Below are 18491 nucleotides of genomic sequence, written 5' to 3'. Positions count from 1 at the left end.
CAACATATGTCAGATGTTTCTACAACCGGTAGATATTTATCTTATGACGAAATAAAAGTGTTTCATTTACAACACGATCACGGCACACTCTGATATTTACAAACGGCCAATATCATGATAACGTGACAGCACCTGAGGCTACCTGTGAATGCATCGAAATAATTGAATTAGATGCGAATTTTTATGAATTCGTTTTAATGAATTTGCCCATGTTTCTGCTTTCCACTTCAAATATGCAAGCTAAAGGGTTAGGAGCCGTATTTATTGTACACTTTCTCTACGTCACACACGGATCAGTAATATCGATTGCCAATATCCAAATGTAATTTGCAAATACTGTCCTTGCCAATTTCCCATATGTACGTCTGAACATTAGAAGAACACTACTTTCCTTCTAAAGAAGCATTTATGCTTGTCATGCCTCAGTACTTCACAATGAGTTTTTCAAAAATTCATCAGCTCGGATTATCTTGATGCCCATGTCTTACTGACTAGATGTACCCTCTCATCACTTCTCTCACGCAACGCACTGAATTGCAAGTCAATCAGAAACACGTTATTTACATTCCAAAACAAGTGTTGTGTGTTTTTCTTATATTGATCAAATAAGTATGGCATTTACCTGTTGTCTCCCTCTTGTATCCTTCATGCTCTAGCTATTTCATCGAATTAAAATTTCCACCGGACTTGTCTTGAGAAGTCGGCACAGTTATCCGCTTCTGTTTTAAAAATTCCGTCGACTTACACCGTTAATTGGTGCCAGAACTCAAACTCTTCATTCAGTCTGGTGACCATCTGAAAAAACATATATTGGAATTTGATGATTGTCCGTCCAATTCGATGCCTTTATATAAGTAAACAGACGAAGAGTCCTTGTGGACAGAATCCTGAATAAAACGAATATCTCCAAACACAGCAGTTGCGATCGCGTATAAATGGACTTGACACTACCAAGCATTAACTTTTCTACCTTAATTTCGCTCAAACTATTTCAAAAGGACAAGGTCTCAACATCCCTCTAAAATAAATGGAATAATCCAACCCAGTTTCTTCCGCCAGCTACAAGCTACAAACTCTCAAGGCAATTGCTGAAACAGATCAGTGATTTTTATTTATTTTCTTTCCGAACGAAATATAATTATTTAGTAGCATGCATGGTACAACGTATTTCAAATATTTAACACGTGGTTTATTTAATTGCAACACTCTGAAACGAACTAGGACTTGCCTCTATAAATAATAACACAAAGAACCACTTAATATGAGATATATTGACTTTTGTTAACAGCTTAAACGTCATGGTGACCTCATAACAGTAATTCTTGTTGTCGATACTGTACACGTATCTATGAGCCATCGTCTAAAAAAAGAATCCCTAACTTTCTGTACCATTCTTATTATGAAATTACCGGTTTTCTCATTTATCTTATCTTACAGCCTGTGTGACGTAATGTTATATTTCTCCACGTGTTAAAAATATGAGTAGATTGTTTATAATTCGACGTTTGTTCGTTCGTTCGTTCGTTTGTTTGGTTGTTTGAGTTCTTTCGTGTTTACTAAGAATATATACTATATCATCAGAAGGGATATACGGTGTAAAGATTGGAACTCTCTGCATGAAATATTCATAGATATTTTTACACAAAGCGCATTCTGATTTATTTGAATATGTGCACATGTCCTAGTGTGGACAAGAAAAATTGGGATTGACAATATGGATCAGATTCTATTGATTTGAGTCGAAAGCAAAATATAAATGACAGCAAGGCTTTTAGTTCTTCTTTCTCGTACATTGCGTAGATTGTATTTTTTTTAATCGAAAATATCAAGTTGAGACCGTAATAGCATTCAAACTAAAACACGTAGACGTGTATTCTCCTTATTTGATACCATATGCACGACTAGAGTGAGTTAACTCTCTCTGGATTTTTCCTGTAAGAATACATTTTCCATCTTCATAGAAATGCAAATAAAGTCAAAATGCCTGATGACATACATAGCCAATATCTTTTATAAACTTCACCATTAAAATATAAATTCGAAGTGAAATGGAGCAGCTCTAGTGTAATTGAAATGCATTTAACTTAGTTTGAGTGGTATGACGTTTCTAATCAGACGAATAGTCAGTCAACACACAACATATAAGCTGAAATAAACTTGAAAGCAATATGTAACTAATCTTAATTACCTCCTCAGTTCACTGTGCTTTCATTTTATCTCCGCCAGGAAAATCATACTGTCACTGGCCGTCCTGATTGGCAGCCTTTGGGAAGGTTTTCGTTCTCAAATGTGTATTGCTAGCAGGATAGCCTTTACTGAACTCGTTTTGCCCCTTGGTAACACAGCTGTCGCCGTTCATTTAAAACGATGCAATGGTCACCAAACTTGACATATCATATAGTAACATATTCCGGTGGGATTTCTGATGACGAATTGACAATTATAAAGGTGCTATTAAAGGTTGGAGTTTTGATTCACCGTGTCAGCTGCAGCTCGTTGTGATAGATTGTGAACGTAAAGAGGGAAATTCACTGTGGTTGCCAATGTGTTCATGAGTACACACTCCTGGATGTGAATGATCTATAATTACAAGTCACAAAACCGTCATTTATGTTAGTATATATGATGTATACATAGTATCTCATTACCAGTTTAAAATATGATGGCATACAAATGACACGACAATCACATATTCCTTCTGTCGTATGCTTTATTTCTTGTCCAGCCAATATTACAATTTGACAAATGAATGCTTAACGCTTAAAGCGATTGGCAATATCCACAAAGTGTGTTTCGTGTCTGTGCATCATTTGCCTCCAGTAACGAAAGTAAGTATTAAGTGCTCTCATAAAGAGAAATAATGAAATTTGACAGATTATCCTCGTCTTTCTACAATTGCAATAACATAAATACACCGCCATACAGTTTGACCTTTACAATGACGATGGAGACCCGACGTATCCCTATTGTAGAGAATGATAAAAAAAAATCGCTAAATCCGTTTGACTTCACCACATGTCACCGAGAGATGAGATGGCAGTAAGGATGACTGATTTTGTTTTAAGGTTTACCTAATTTGGCTAATAGAATTTATAAGATGGAGACAGCTTCTGTCAATGTAGCAGTACCTAATATAACGTTACACGAGCAAGTGTGATAATATACTGATGGATTTATCTATAAAAGGGAATCAACACATTCTGACAATAGATATGAGTTGATCACATTTGAAGATCTTATTTCAAATGTTTTAACTTAATAAATGGCAGTAAATGTAATTACACAAACCCAAAAGCAAACTGTCAATTAGGGTTAAATTTAGGACTGGTTACACACACAGGCCCAAAGACATCAATATATACTGAATATAAAGTTTATTATTTAATACTATTTTAATTATTACTGCTATACACCTTCCCCTTATCCATTTCATGTGTATCAAACACCGGCCTGGAAAACTGTGTTACAAGGGTACAAAGAAATCCAATTTAAACGTGTTAGTTTTAAGTGCAGCTGACCTTTGATTGTCACAGTTGATATATGTTATGCAAAATATAAATGTTCATTGCATCCACCTTAGTTCATTATTGAAACCTGTTGCTTCATTTGAAATGCGATGAACATATAAAAAGTACGGTGAATGCACGCCATGTTTCCATCAGATTGGCACAAAACCACATACATATGAACGTTTCAATATGTTTTCTCGTAGATGTATAATGGACATTTGATGAAATACGCTGCTTTTTTGACAAACATCGTATATGGAAGCCATTCTTGAAAGCCAAGATATTGACATGTATTCCGAGTGCTTAAAAGCATGTGATATACCTGTCATTTAATTGTGCCTCCAGCTGTCGCCATTAACATTAAGTTCACTTCATACAGAATGTGATATCTTTATTAAAGTCAAAATGTTAAATATTCAAAATTGTTTCGTTCATTAAATAGTGACACTTTTTTACTGTTTGTAAATGATGTTTTCATCATCGAAACGATAATTGTACAATTCATTCTAACAGATAAATATGTAGGTTAAAAGATTTGTGTGCTAGAATGATGAGATGTCTACCCGGCCTATTAACAGACGGCAAGATATTATTCCTTTAAGTACAAGTGGGCAGATTCAACAGTCAAACACAAAATCTATAAAGCAAATGAATACTGAAATCAAAGCAATGGTTACCTACCTATCCACCTCCCTGAACCCACCTACCTGCCTGCCCGCCTAACTTCCTACCTACCTATACCTACCTACCTCCCTCCCTCCCTATATTCATACATACATGCATACATACATACATACATACATACATACATACATACACACACACACACACACACACACACATACATACATACATACATACATACATACATACATACATACATACATACATACATGTTATGTCTTGTTACCTTCGTATTTCTTTGAAAGTGTTCAACTCTTGTCATTTTTATCATTTTAGCCACGTAAAATGTTGTACATGTAGTCGTTATTGTCACTTTATCCATATATTTTTAGCATTGTAAAGAGGCCGGGATGCTGTGCAGTGTTTCCATTCAATTGAATTAAATTAATATTACTTAGTAGGCGTGCGTAGAGGGCGTGATTTGCTACTACGCGAATATTTGGAATGCTTCAGCTACAAAGATCTACAAACATTGAATTATTAGCCAAACGTTGGTGTATGTATATCCCAATCAACTTCAAAACAAATTATATGGGCCTACGTGGAAATGTTTGAATAGAGAACGAAAGAAACAAAACATAGCCCCATCCCCATTCACAATAACGATTATTTATATTATGTGTCAATACTACCAACGTAGTCATAATATAAGCTTATAGTACTGAAACAAAGTACTAGCTGCAATGGTACCTTTTTAAAACTGTTTTGTTTAGATATAATGACTTAATCGTAATATTGAACACTATTGAATCACCTGCGGGTAAACGTATTTGTGTAGCTGTACTCTTATATATGGTGCAATAAATCCAATCGAAAGGATTTTTTGATTAACATTCCTCGCCTTAAAATCCTCCACCCAACGTGATCACGATTTCAATCTGTTGCTGTATTACTTGTGGATAAAATTGACCTCTAATGAACATGTACAATGTCAAGTTATTTGGAATATATTGTTAGCTGCCTAATCGAAAAGAAATAATAATTAATACTGAGAGTGAGGTTTAACTAAACATGTCAAACTGTAAACAAAGATCATTATGTTACATTTCCTACTCAGTAGCCTGGCAGGAATAAGTCTAAATTCGGTTGTTGAGACACTGTAATTACAATGAATGATGTCTTGTAATGGTTTGCCTAACATTTTCATGGTACGTTGCATAATTTATTGCATGTATATATGTAAATAAGGTTCAATGACTGAGACACAATACATGTGTGTAAGCATAAATGTTACATGTACATTTTTGCTTGACGGAAGTCTAAAAATTTAAAATTTCGATAATCTTTTTCAGTAATTGACTTCCCTTTGAATTACTCATTAAATATTTTCGTTGGCATAGCATAGGAATTCTCGTAGTTTGTCGAAAGTCAGGCAATATTTAGGAAAAGCGCCAATCTGATTAAAATCTGATGTGGTTAAAGCGGTTCAATGTCTTTATTTACCACTATTTCCCTCTCTTTAGTGACAGTTGTTTATTGTTCTGAGTGATCGCCGCCTTCCAAGGCTGAGATCACTTCCGCAACAATTTTTTTAAACGCCAATAAACGAAGAAATAGAGGTAAATAAAGAAATACGTTGTAAAGCGATATTCATCACATCAGAATTTAATCAGATTGTGCCACCGTTACTTAAAGCAAGTATACTGTGAAAGTGACTTAACATATCAATTAATGTAACAGTTTAATACTCTTCTCAATCCTGAAATTTTGAAGATTCGAAATAAAAAGGAGATACAAGTAGCGATACCTTTACACTTCTATACCCGTTTATAACAGATCACATGCACAATATTTCCAAGTAAATATCATGAAATATATCTAACACTATTATGAGCTTGTGCGGTATTTTAGAATCGATCGCCACTTTTTGCTTTCTGCTCTTACATATATGAATAAAGCCTTCGGTAATTTATCCTGCGAAATTTATTTGTTTCTCTTTCAAAATGATTTCTTTTGTTGACAGAACCTGTCACCAAAGTACTTCGACAACAACGATGTTTAGATTGATTGCACATTCTGATATCAAATACGAACTCACCTCAGTTACCCGTTCTCTTCGACAATAACTAAATGTTGTCTTTATATTGTCCCTGGATGTACAACTTTACCCAGACCTACCCAGTGTCACAGTTGACTCGCTTGTTTTTTTGTAAGGAATGCGAGTGGGATTCTTACAGTGCTTAGCTAGGTCTTCGAGAAATGTCTGTATTCATAGACCAAACTTGTCAGAGTATATTACGTCTACCGTCTTGCCTGTTTGTACGTCGGGAGTCGGGCACTGACCCCTCCTTTGTCCGGTATCATGAGAGTCACATTATAACAGTCACGCACGTTTCTAGAAATACGTTACTATGACTACGACCTGTAATGTTTATCAAGTCTGTGTGTATTTATAATTGGGTACTACATTGCAAACCTTCGATCTTCTATATCACGTCTACAAGAAATTGCATGATCATGACTTTTGACCTTGAACATTATTTTGAATATGCAAAGGGTAGACCTACCCAACCGCCACCCCAACCGGATGGTATAAAGATCTATAAATGTAGACACCATCCGAAGATTATTCAGGATGGCGTTCAGTGTATACAGGCATAAATCATCACAAACTAGACAGTTTTGGGTTGAATGTAGGACAGGACACAAATAAAGGTATTCCTGTTTAGATAATAAGGAAAGAAACGCAATGGAAAGCATTAATTATGCACATTATAAACGAAACACAGTAAAGTGACAGTTTCCTTGTACGTTTGCTTATTTCTAAACTCTGAGGTCTGTCGCAAGGTTCTCCACCTCGGGGATACTCTGCTGTGTACAAAAAGTAACACCATCTTTATACAACAGTAACGTTGACGTCGGACCAGGTTTGCCGGATTTGGATCACCTTGTAGATAAAGTTGTTTTAGATATATGTATAATATAACCATTTCACCTTAGGCCTAAAAAATTTGCTTGGTTCCGGTTACCCGACCCCACCCCTTTTTCAATGGCTTACGGTCCCTAAACTTTTTTTTATGTATGCGAGAAAACAAAATAAAACCGCGAAAATTGTGAGGTCTTGCGAGAAATAGTAGATGTGAAAACTAACATCAACTTAAAAAGACAATATAAAACTGTTCTCCTAATCTGTAATGGATGTACATCTGATTGGAAGAAACCAATAAAATAGAGACCATATGGAAAACAATGGAAAACATAACTACCCGAACGAGACACTCATACATGAAAGAAATTAAAAACATAAAAAATAACAATTCACCTACCCCACCTATTATATTCTAAACTGATCTCAACCACATTCTTTTTTAGGCCTTACAGCCCTATAGAAAAAGTGGTCTGAGATTCACATGTCATTTTCTAGGTCCTATTGTTTCTAACATATCGGGGGGGGGGGGGGCTCTCAAATATACCTAGTCTCCATTCTCTTCTGATTATGTCAGTTTTAATGAAAATATCGACGATTTGATTTCGTATTTTTTTTTATGAGTGAAATCGATCCTGTGTCTTCAGTTGAGCCTTTAGGTATATCTGAACACAGATTGCCGTATACAAATTATCAAGATACCAATTAGCTAATTCATAATTGAATCGAAGACACTCTTACTGATTATTATGTAAGGCCAGTACTCCTAACAGAACTTGTGTATACCCGTGATAATCGACTGAAATAGCTTCATGCCCATTGACAATTCCATTATGCCGTTATTTGAGCCAACAAGGGATTTCTACTGGTCTGTAAGGAGGTAAATGAGTTAACAGGATAAATTTACAACATTGACATATAGGGAAAGCATTTTCTACAAAACCTGCTTTTAAGGATTTTATGGGGTCACAATAAATAGTTCATTCCTTGGCTGTATCAACTACTTATATTAGATGTTACTAGAACATATGAAAGCTGTATGCAATGTTACATCGATCTAGGATTACCTATTAGTTCAGTGTTGAGTCAGGCTCATAATTATAATCATTAGAATGAATTATCGGTGTTTTACTATCAATTTCGTGGTATCTAAGAGTACCTAAAACATTTAACAGAGACCATGACCTGAGAGTCTCAGTTTGCAAAAAATAGTCCTCTGAGACCAGTCTCCACCAACGGTCTATGGTCTCAGACAGCAAAATATTGCCATCTGAGACCAGTCTGTTTGCCAGTATACAAGGCAAAAAATCGCCATCTGAGACAAGTCTCAATTTGCCAGTCTCAGACTGCAAAAAAAAAATATACCTGAGAATAGTCTCAGACTGCAAAAAAAATATACCTGAGAATAGTCTCAATTTGCAAAAAACGTGATCTGAGACTATACTATTGAGACCATTGTGAACACTGAAGACTTTACCAAAGATAGCAAATGCAACAAACATTACTAGTAGCATACATCAGTGATCGGGACTGTGCATAGATGTATCCCTAATACATCCATGCTAGTATCAAATTTAAATTCTAGTAACTAAACAAAGCACAGATTGCTATAACTGCACAAAGGAAACACTTGACACCATATCCACAGATTAATAAGATAAGTAAGAAAGGCAACACCAATTACAATACAAACACTAACAAGTATCTAAATCCTAAGAAAATAAATGCTCTAACCATTGAAGTATTACCCACATCGGATATACTTCCATGCACAGACAAGTAACTGTGTTCCATGCTAAAACCATGCTATAAACATGGAATTTCAGAGTTCACTTATACATCCATAACTTTATTCATTAGTGTATTTGCGACTTTGACTTTTTCACGGATGCGCCATCAACAATTTCTAACTCTATACATGGATGCACAATGTTCTGTACCAGTAAACAACTTTTGAGGCCAAGAAAAATTTCATAAGATTCCTCTCAGCTCTGCAAACCTGTCACATGTTTGTAGTATGGCATATGATAATGCTTGTTTTTTTAAATGTACAATTTTGCCAGAATAGCAGACCAAGTTTGCTACATGCATGTGCATTTGTAAACAGCTTGTAGATGCTACTTGAAGATTACACCAAGCTTGCCCATGCTTGCAAACCCGGTAGGTGAAGTTTCAGTCTCTTTGCTACAAGTATGTGACATGCTTGCAGTACCCTGTAAGCTTGCAAATCCATGTAAAATTGCAAGCCTTTGAGGCAAGGAACTTCATAACATTCCTCCCAGCTCCTTGTAGCATGGCATATGATAATGCGTGCTTTTTTAAATCTACAATTTTAGTATGGCAATCATATGATACATAATTGTATTAATTCTTTCAATAATTTTCATATTTAAATACAGCACTGGTGTTCTACTGAAAGGAAATTTGATTGCTTGCAGTATAGTTAACAATCCCATCCACATGCATGAAGCTATATTACATGACAGTTAAATTTAGGTCATTCTGTTTAGTATTTTGCACTTTACTAAATTACAAAAAAGACCAACTATATTTATCAAATTTGTAACAGGTATACAGACAGACATGAAACAGATGTTTGAAAATCTGATAAAGGTTAGCTAGTAATCAGGAAGAAACATGATAACCTAAAAACATATCTCATCTGTCTGTTTCGAATACCATGGCCCCTTAATACTACTATACTGGTATTATTACTAGGCCACAGACGAAAATGAAAATATTTTATTCAGTGTAAAAAAAATAGAGCTTACCACTATCTAAACGGCAATGTTGTTGGGTTGCCAAGCCTCTCACCACTGCAGTTGGCCTTCAAGCTCTAGATAAGTTTCGGTCAGATAATTTGAATTGCTGTAAACTTAAACTTTAAAGAAGAAAAGTGTCGATCATTCCGTTTGACTATTTACAGAGCATATCCGCTTTCCTACTAGTAGTACTAGATAACACAGAGGTACTCAGGTTCCCCCTAACTGGTGCAACTAACACTGTAACAGTCTGGGTTGGCCCCACTTTAATAAAAAAAAAAACTCTCGGAAAACATCTGGAACACGTAACACTTACGATAATAATAATTATATATTATCCATTGCCTAACTTAGTAACACTAACAGCTCAGTCTAACATTACGTGGGTCCGATGACCAACACCTGTGCTGAACCTAGTCCTGCTTGCATACGGAGCGGAGTAATCCGGGACTTGATTCTGACAATTGTCCGTGTTGAGGGTCGTGTCAGTAATATAGACCCGTGCACCGTCTGCAACTTTAAACAGGACTATGCTAAACCATGAACATGATGAACGAGGGGCCGTAATTTTGAAAAACGATACCGCGCGAATATCGATAGAAATATCCTAAAATTGCATTAGAATTGTTCTTGTTACTATAAAGAATCAATTCACTGCTCATCGGCGTAATCTTTGTAAAATACCTGAACAATTCAGCACGATTTTCAGCAACTTACCGTTCTGGCTCCACAAAACTTTGTCATTATACCAAAGTTTCATGTCAGGCTATCTGATTGGTTTTAAACCGATTTCACGCAGAGCGCCGTCCAATCAAATCAAGGGTCAAAACACGGTTTGTTCACAGGCGTATCCGAGAGAAACTCGAACATTGGTCGTTGGGGGCGGAAAATGCTACCCACGCTTAGCGCTTTGCGCGCGCGATCGATCGATCGATCGCGATCACTATGCACTGCGCGGAATAATGCGGGAAAGTTAACTGCGGAGTAAACTTTAACGTTCTCCCTACCTTACTGCAGACACAAGAGAACTTAAAGAACGACATTTTTTCAGCTTAATTTCGGGGAAAAGTAATTTTTTGACCAGTTTGCATTCACAAAAAATCATATTGATATTACTCCTTGGAAGAAATTGGTACTCGAATTAATATCAAAATTATCAAAAATTGACTGGAGCAGTCAGTATTGTTTTAGTTTTTAGTGATTTTCAAAAGCATGATTCTTTTAAAGTCAACCATCAATATACCAAATATTCAGCAAAAGCTAGAGAAATATAACTTTTGCAAAAAATAACACAATTGGTACTTTACTAACAGAAATTATGACCTATTAAATATGCATTTTGTTCAATTATTATTTCACCCACTGAATTGGCCTCTAGCTCTGGCGCGCCTCCCGACCTTTGCCACTACCTATACATCTGGACCAGTCTCAGTTTGCCAGTCTCAGATGGGGAAAAAATCTACCTGAGAATAGTCTCAGATGGCAGAAAAAAATCTACCTGAGAATAGTCTCAATTTGCAAAAAACGTGATCAGAGACTATACTATTGAGACCATTGTGAACACTGAAGACTTTACCAAAGATTGTAACTGCAAGAAACATTACTAGTAGAATACATGTATCCCCACACATATCCATGCTAGTAGTAGTAGCAAATTAAAAATGTCAATTGACACCAGAATAATAAAATATATGTATGAAGGCAATACTGATTACAATCCAAACACTAACAAATATCTAATTCCTAAGAATATAAACACTCTAACCATGTCAGTTATACCATGGATGTATCTCCCCTAATACATTCATAGTTATACTTCCATATGCTATAACAATGGAAGTTCTGACAAAGTTCATTTATAAAATCCATAACTTTATTCATTGGTACATATGCCATGGCATACGTGTCTGTGATTTTACCTTTTCAAAGATATGCAAACTTGCAAACTGAGACCATAGATGTATTAGGGGGGAGACTTTAATCCATGTTGAGACTATACTCTCAGCTAGACGGGGTTTTTCACCACCTGAGACTGACAAACTGATACTGATCTCAGATGGCAATTTTTTGCCCTCAGAGACTAGTCTCGAATGGCTATTTATTGCAAATTCAGACCTCGGTTCATGGTATCAGTTTAACGTTTTAGGTTCCCTTACATACCTCCGCCAAATGCTTCTACTGCCACTTCGCTCAATAAGGATTTTTCTCACACATGTGTAACGCTGGTGGCGGCCTTTAGATCTCACCAGTGGTATTGAGTACGATCTATGAGGTAGCATGGTATCGATGAGGGCAGACTTGAAACTGTCTTTTGTCCTTGCTTTTCGAAAGAATAATTAATAGTGAAAGTTCCCATTTGGAAGTATCCTAAGGACAGTGCATATTTAAAACAATTCTTTCCTGGCGATGATCGGAATGAGGGAAGAACCAGGCACACACGCTGAGAAAATGATGATTCTGGTAGTTTTTCATCTTGTCAAAAAACAATCAGATTATTTATAGTTTATATAAAAGTTAGTCTACTCATAGACTCTACACGAAGAGGACGCATGTACTGTCTATATGGTCTACTTACTACTCTGCGCTTTTCAAGACGTGGTCATTGTAGTTTTATTAGCATACCAGATACACTGACTTCCCTCGTATAATTTCCAGGTGAAAAACCGACCTGTACCGTTTTGCTCACTTTGGTCAAAGGGTCCCAAATACTCACACAATATTCGCGACATGGTCGTACCAGGAACATACATATACGCAGTTTGTTTCTTACTGGTAGGACAGTCATGATGTAGATGTCTTTGTAGCAATGAAACCTAAAATGCTCAGTGATGCTTTACATGTGAAATGTGATGCTTCCATTCCAAGCCATGTGAAGTTTAGCGCCCACTGGGATCTTGACTATATTCAGCAAAATGTCTCCCATTTTGTAATTACCTGTTCCTTCGCCTCTTACCATTAGTCGGATCGGTAGATGGTTACACTAACAGGGTAAAGTGTAATGTGGGCAAATAGCCAGTGTTAGGTGTGTTTTTTCTGGAATTACATGTGCACTAATGCAAAATTGATAAACTCTAATAAGCAAGTGATAACGGTATCAAATATGAAAGACAGTCAGTCAAACGCTAACTATGATGATAGAGAAAAATAAAGAAATAATATCAGAAATAATTATAGAAATATTTATTCCTCCTGCCCTTATGTACGTCTAACTAGACGTCCCTGTGTAAGAAAGCCTCATGTTGACTATGACATAGCGCCAGTCTAGTAAGATTAGTCGAGCGCCATCATGCGCGTCAATTAGGCGTAATAATAATAGTATTTGCATGTGAAAGTGTTGTTATCCAGAGAGTACAATCGCGTCTACCGACGACGTCGCCATTGACGTAGTTATTACTTATTGCACTCGCCAAACTTAATAGTCATCAGACTGTACCTAAACAGAGGTCTAATGCTGAGTATGAACTAAGGAGCCTGCAGTAAGGTGATCCGAAAGTCAGCAAACGACACACGATTGAAGATCTTACAAAACACCGCGTCCACACCAAGGACTGTGAAATTTACAGTACCACAACTAAAGTGTTACAGGTAAGTCATGGTCAGTGGTTTGGGTCATGGATTTATATATGACGATGCTCCATGTATTGACAACACCGTGGTCACGGTTGTTATTGTAACAGCACTAGTTTGAAACACGAAGTGTGAATGGTTTTGTTTTGCGATTAGTACTGTAGCCATTGTAGTACAGCTTGCTATGTTACCGATTCTCATACTTGGATCATAGCGGTAATGTACATGTATTATACCGGGGTACAAATGTACAAGGTATACACATGGCGACCCGGGGGACCGGACGCTACTATACCAATACTACCAACCCCATTTTTAATAGACCCATTTTGACCAAAAATCAATACCCTATTTTAGACTATATACCATTTTTTTCAAATCTTAGACCAATCAATCAGTCAATCAATCTTTATTGCATAACAACATGCCATATACATGTAGCAAGCATGGTATAAACATACAAAAATAACGTACATGTACACATGATACTGAAATTATGTGAATGCAGTCCTCTAGTCGACTGCTGGAGGACTGTTTACATCCACAATAAATTTTCCAAGAAGTTTATTGTCTTTAAAGGTCAGAATATGCCAAAATACATTTTAAAAATACATTTGTACTACAAATTGTGGTCGTTCCATATTAACAAAATAGTAGATTGCAAAATGCAGTTTTCACTCATATTTTCCCCATGATTACTAGGCCCTAAAATAAATTCTTTGGTTTAGGTTACCCAACCCCACCTAGTTTTTCAGCCGACACTAAACTTTTTTTACGTATTCAAGAAAAAAATAATAAAATTGCAAAAATTGTGAGGGCTTGCAAAAAATATAGTGGATGCGGACACTGACATCAACTTAAACAGACAATGTATCTGGTAGTAAGAAATCAAAAACACAGAGACCATATGGAAAACAATGGAAAACAATATACTTGAACTAGACACTCACATATGAAAAATATACATGTATACTAAAATAATAAAATAATCTGTGACCTACCCCACCTATTTGGTCATGAGTATGTTTATATTGAAAATACACACCTCTGCAAGCAAAATTTGTATAAAATTGGGAAAATTATGGAGATTTAGATTCATATTTTGAACATCACAGTGATACAGATGTACGTTGTCATGACGCAGAACAACCAGGGTATAAATTCCATAGTTTTTGTTCAAACACTTCAACTAATGGCTTGCATGAGGTATAATGTAAATTAATTACTAAATGCATATTAATGTATTTGTCATCGTTTCTCAGTGTCTTACATATCATCTCATTCTGTACAAGACATTTTGTACATCATTAAATTTTAGCTGTAAAATTTCTAACCAGTGGTGTTAAATTCTGAAGGTGGTATTCATCAGGAACATTGCAAACAACACACGACAGATGAACAAATATTATGACATGCACATTTATGTTAATGTGAATTACCCATGATGCACTTTATTGTAGCACCATTTGTTCATATGATACAGGTATATTCAGTTGTAATTTGTATTGAGTTCTTGATACACCTTCAATACCAAACCTCATGTAGAAGTTAATCAATCATATCAGGACATATGCCTCAGTGGAAAATATCTCCGAGTGTGCCTCACTAAACAAATAGTACTGTACCTTGAGTGTTTATTTACATTGGCTGCTGTGACAGAATTGTAGTAGAAATGTATGACATCAGTAAATCCAAATAGAACTGTAAAGCTTAGGGAGACAAGAACAGAAAAGAAAGGATATACATGTAAGTGAGTCGGAGGCTTTATTTCAGTGTTGCTGTTGGGCCATTACTAGACCAGAGTGAGAGCCTATCCTAAATAGTGAATAGTACATGCACATAGACTTTTTTACATTTTGTGAAAAGGTCATACATGTGTGTGTGTGTGTGTGTTTGTGTGTGTGTGTGTGTGACATGTAAAAGTACTGAATCATAAAGTGTAAAAATACAAGGAAGGCTGTGTGTCAGTTGTGAATTTAGCGTGATCTGAATGTTATATTGTATGCATATGTACAATGTACACTTGTAGATGTTTATTCTCCATTAATATGTTCAAGTTTTACATTTTTATTTAGTTATGCTGCTAGATGTTAGGGCTTTCATTTCGATACTATAAGCGAACAAAGTTCGCAGTGAGGGCTTGCCCGAACACTTGGATGTTCCATCCTCGATAGCCATGTTCGGTCGTGTGTCGTATTGTATCGGAAGAACATCTGAGGTCTAGCAGATAGACTAATTTTTATTGGGCTCATTACAAAAATACAACTCTTTCCATGGATGGAAATCTTTTTCATTTTGTATTTGGAAACTTATCAATTTCAAATATGTGCATTTAATTTACTTTTTGTAATATCAATATGAAAGTCTACACTGAATATTTTTTGTATGCCATCAAATCAGGTTTTTGTTCTTATCAATTACACTCTCCACTACAGTAGTAGTGTACTAGTTCCTAACGTTATGATTTACACCTCCACTCACAGTACATGTACATGTATAGTCAAAGTCATTACTCTAGAAGTCCAGAGATGCATGAGGTGCAATTTAAAATTCATCCACAGCCACCCACACATTCATTAACATCATGTCTTTGTTATTAAATAACAAAATTCTAACCAATAACACAGTCCCTCATAAAGTTAGTGTTTACATGTATTTGGGCAGTTACATTTTTGTATGTAATGTCCAAATATGGTATATTTGTCAGCTCAAGATGCTATATAGCTACATGTGTATACTTGTACACTGTTTACATCACTACTGTATATCAGTTGGGTGACTGATTGGATGAACTTTTTGTGCTGATTGAGGGACTTTGACCAGATGTGGATGGCATCCAGACTACTACAGAAAACAAGTACATTATACACTTGTAATTACTTTTTGAAAATGTGAATGTATGCAAATTAGCCACTTCAGAAGAGACACAAGGGAACAAAGAAATGGTCCTTGTTTGCTAAAACTGTGTGACCATGTTAGTCTCAGGACTTTGGCACCTGACCAAAAAATACAACAGTGTGTGCATTTCAAGGCTTTTACAAGAATTTAAAACCCGAACCTCATTTAGGGCTGGTAAATGTTTGTTTATTGCCTGACAAAATTACAAAGACTCCATCGGTGTAAAATTACCATACATATACAAATGAACATGCAACACTCAGTATTTGAAGTGGTCTGTCATTTAATATCACATATTTATGGTTATGACCTTGTCTTTAAAGTTTAATGTACATTTTACTCCATATACAAAAATGCACTTCTGAATGACTGCAATTGCTGGTAAGCCAATGGTCATGTATGTACATGTATCAATCTGATTAAAATCTGATGTAGATGTTGGCTAATCGTTCATTGCTATTTTACCTTCGTTATTTTGCCTGAATTGACCTTTTTGGTACATGTTTACATTTTTTTAGCCTGATCACCTCCTCTACATCTGAACTGGCACACATGCAAACGAATTTCTGCTCAGTGAGACACACAGCCAATCAGGTTGCGTCTTACTTGCCATGGGCATACATGTACGCATTGAATATCAACAAACATAACAAAGGTAAAATTCAGGCAAAATAACGAAGGTAAAATAGCAATGAACGATTAGCCGACATCTACATCAGATTTTAATCAGATTGGTACATGTATGTACTTACATTTGCTTTATATAATTAGTTACATGTGGTGGGGGGGGGGGGGGAGAACAGGATAAACCTGGACATTGAATCCATTTCATGAAAGTAGTTGTAAAAATAACATTAAACTACTGGAAATGTGTTAATCGTGGTTTGAATCTTTTACCAATATACATTTTGTATGTTGATGCCATCCATGCTGACCATGCACTTCAACTGAATGCTGTGGTAAAAAATACTTAATTACTGTTCTGAACTGCTTTTCAACAGACAAGATTTTCAAATAAAACATTATTTTTTCTTTATGATATACCTACATTTAGTATCAATTCCAATGGAATTCAATAGCATCGAACAATCACATTTTCCCAAATACATGTATGGCAAATATGATGCACTCATCGATATCCGTTCACTCAGTGATTTGGCTTTGATGATTTCTCCATTACATATATTTTTAGCACAACTGAACTGAGGTTCAGTTGCTCTATAGGGATCGCCCAGCATCTGTCTGTCTGTCGGTATGGATGTGTGTGTGTGTGTGTGTGTGTGTGTGTGTGTGTGTGTGTGTGTGTGTGTGTGTGTGTGTGTGTGTGTGTGTGTGTGTGTGTGTAAACAACTTAAAGTCAAAAACCACTGAACCGATTTGATATTTGGTGGGTCCATTACCTTGGGTGTCTAGTTGGGAAAATGTTCAAATCAAAATGATCTTACCACCGGTTTGTGATTTGGGTAAAAAAATGTGATTGTTGGTCAAAAAGCTTAAACTCAAAAACTACCGCGCAGATTGGGCTGAAATTTGCATGCAACAGTCTTCAGGATGTTTTTACTAAGAATTGTTCATGATATGATGGTCCCATCAGTGATATGCAAATTAGGGCAAAAAATGTGTCTTTTTGGTCAAAAATCTATAATTCCAAAACCACTGAGCAGATTGGGCTGAAATTTAATGGGAAATCATCTAGGGATGTATGGACAAAGAAATATTAAGCATATAATGATTCCATGAGTGATATGCAAATTAGGTGTAAACATGTTCATTTTTCGTCAAAAACTTATATCTCAAAAAGTACTTGGTCAATGAGTCTGAAAGTGTTATTCTGCAGTTTTTCTTCAAAACATTTTGACAAAATTGGCCCTAGCAACCATGACCACGCCCTTAGCAACAACCAAATGATCACGTAAATTGCAAAGATAATATCAGGAATTCATACACAGGTGAACAAAAACATTCAAAAATGTATGCAAATAGATCTAGCAACATGACCATGCCCATAGCAACAGCCAAATGATCACATATATCGCAAAGATAGCAACATGGTTGGATAGGCAACTGGATTCAGCAAATGAACACCTGTTGTTAGCATATGGACTAGCATATGGATAAACATTTTTGAAAACTGTACAGTTGTGCTCGAATGCCATTGGCGGTATTTTTATATTTTTACAAATGAAATAATATTTCCTGGTCAGT

At 35.9% G+C, this 18491-nt stretch overlaps 1 protein-coding gene across 1 annotated transcript in view; it reads left to right on the top strand.

Moving 5' to 3' along the window:
• The first annotated feature begins 13238 nt into the window (after positions 1-13238).
• The window catches only part of LOC144438612 (CUB domain-containing protein 2-like), a 35873-nt gene continuing 30620 nt past the window's right edge, over positions 13239-18491 (top strand). Inside the window, exon 1 of the mRNA XM_078127714.1 lies at positions 13239-13406. The gene's annotated coding sequence lies outside the window, so the exon portion shown is untranslated. The remainder of the gene's footprint in view (positions 13407-18491) is intronic.

This window comes from Glandiceps talaboti, chromosome 1 (assembly GCF_964340395.1).
Source record: "Glandiceps talaboti chromosome 1, keGlaTala1.1, whole genome shotgun sequence".
Classification (NCBI taxonomy): Eukaryota; Metazoa; Hemichordata; class Enteropneusta; family Spengelidae; genus Glandiceps; species Glandiceps talaboti.
This window is presented reverse-complemented; position numbering and strand designations above follow the sequence as displayed.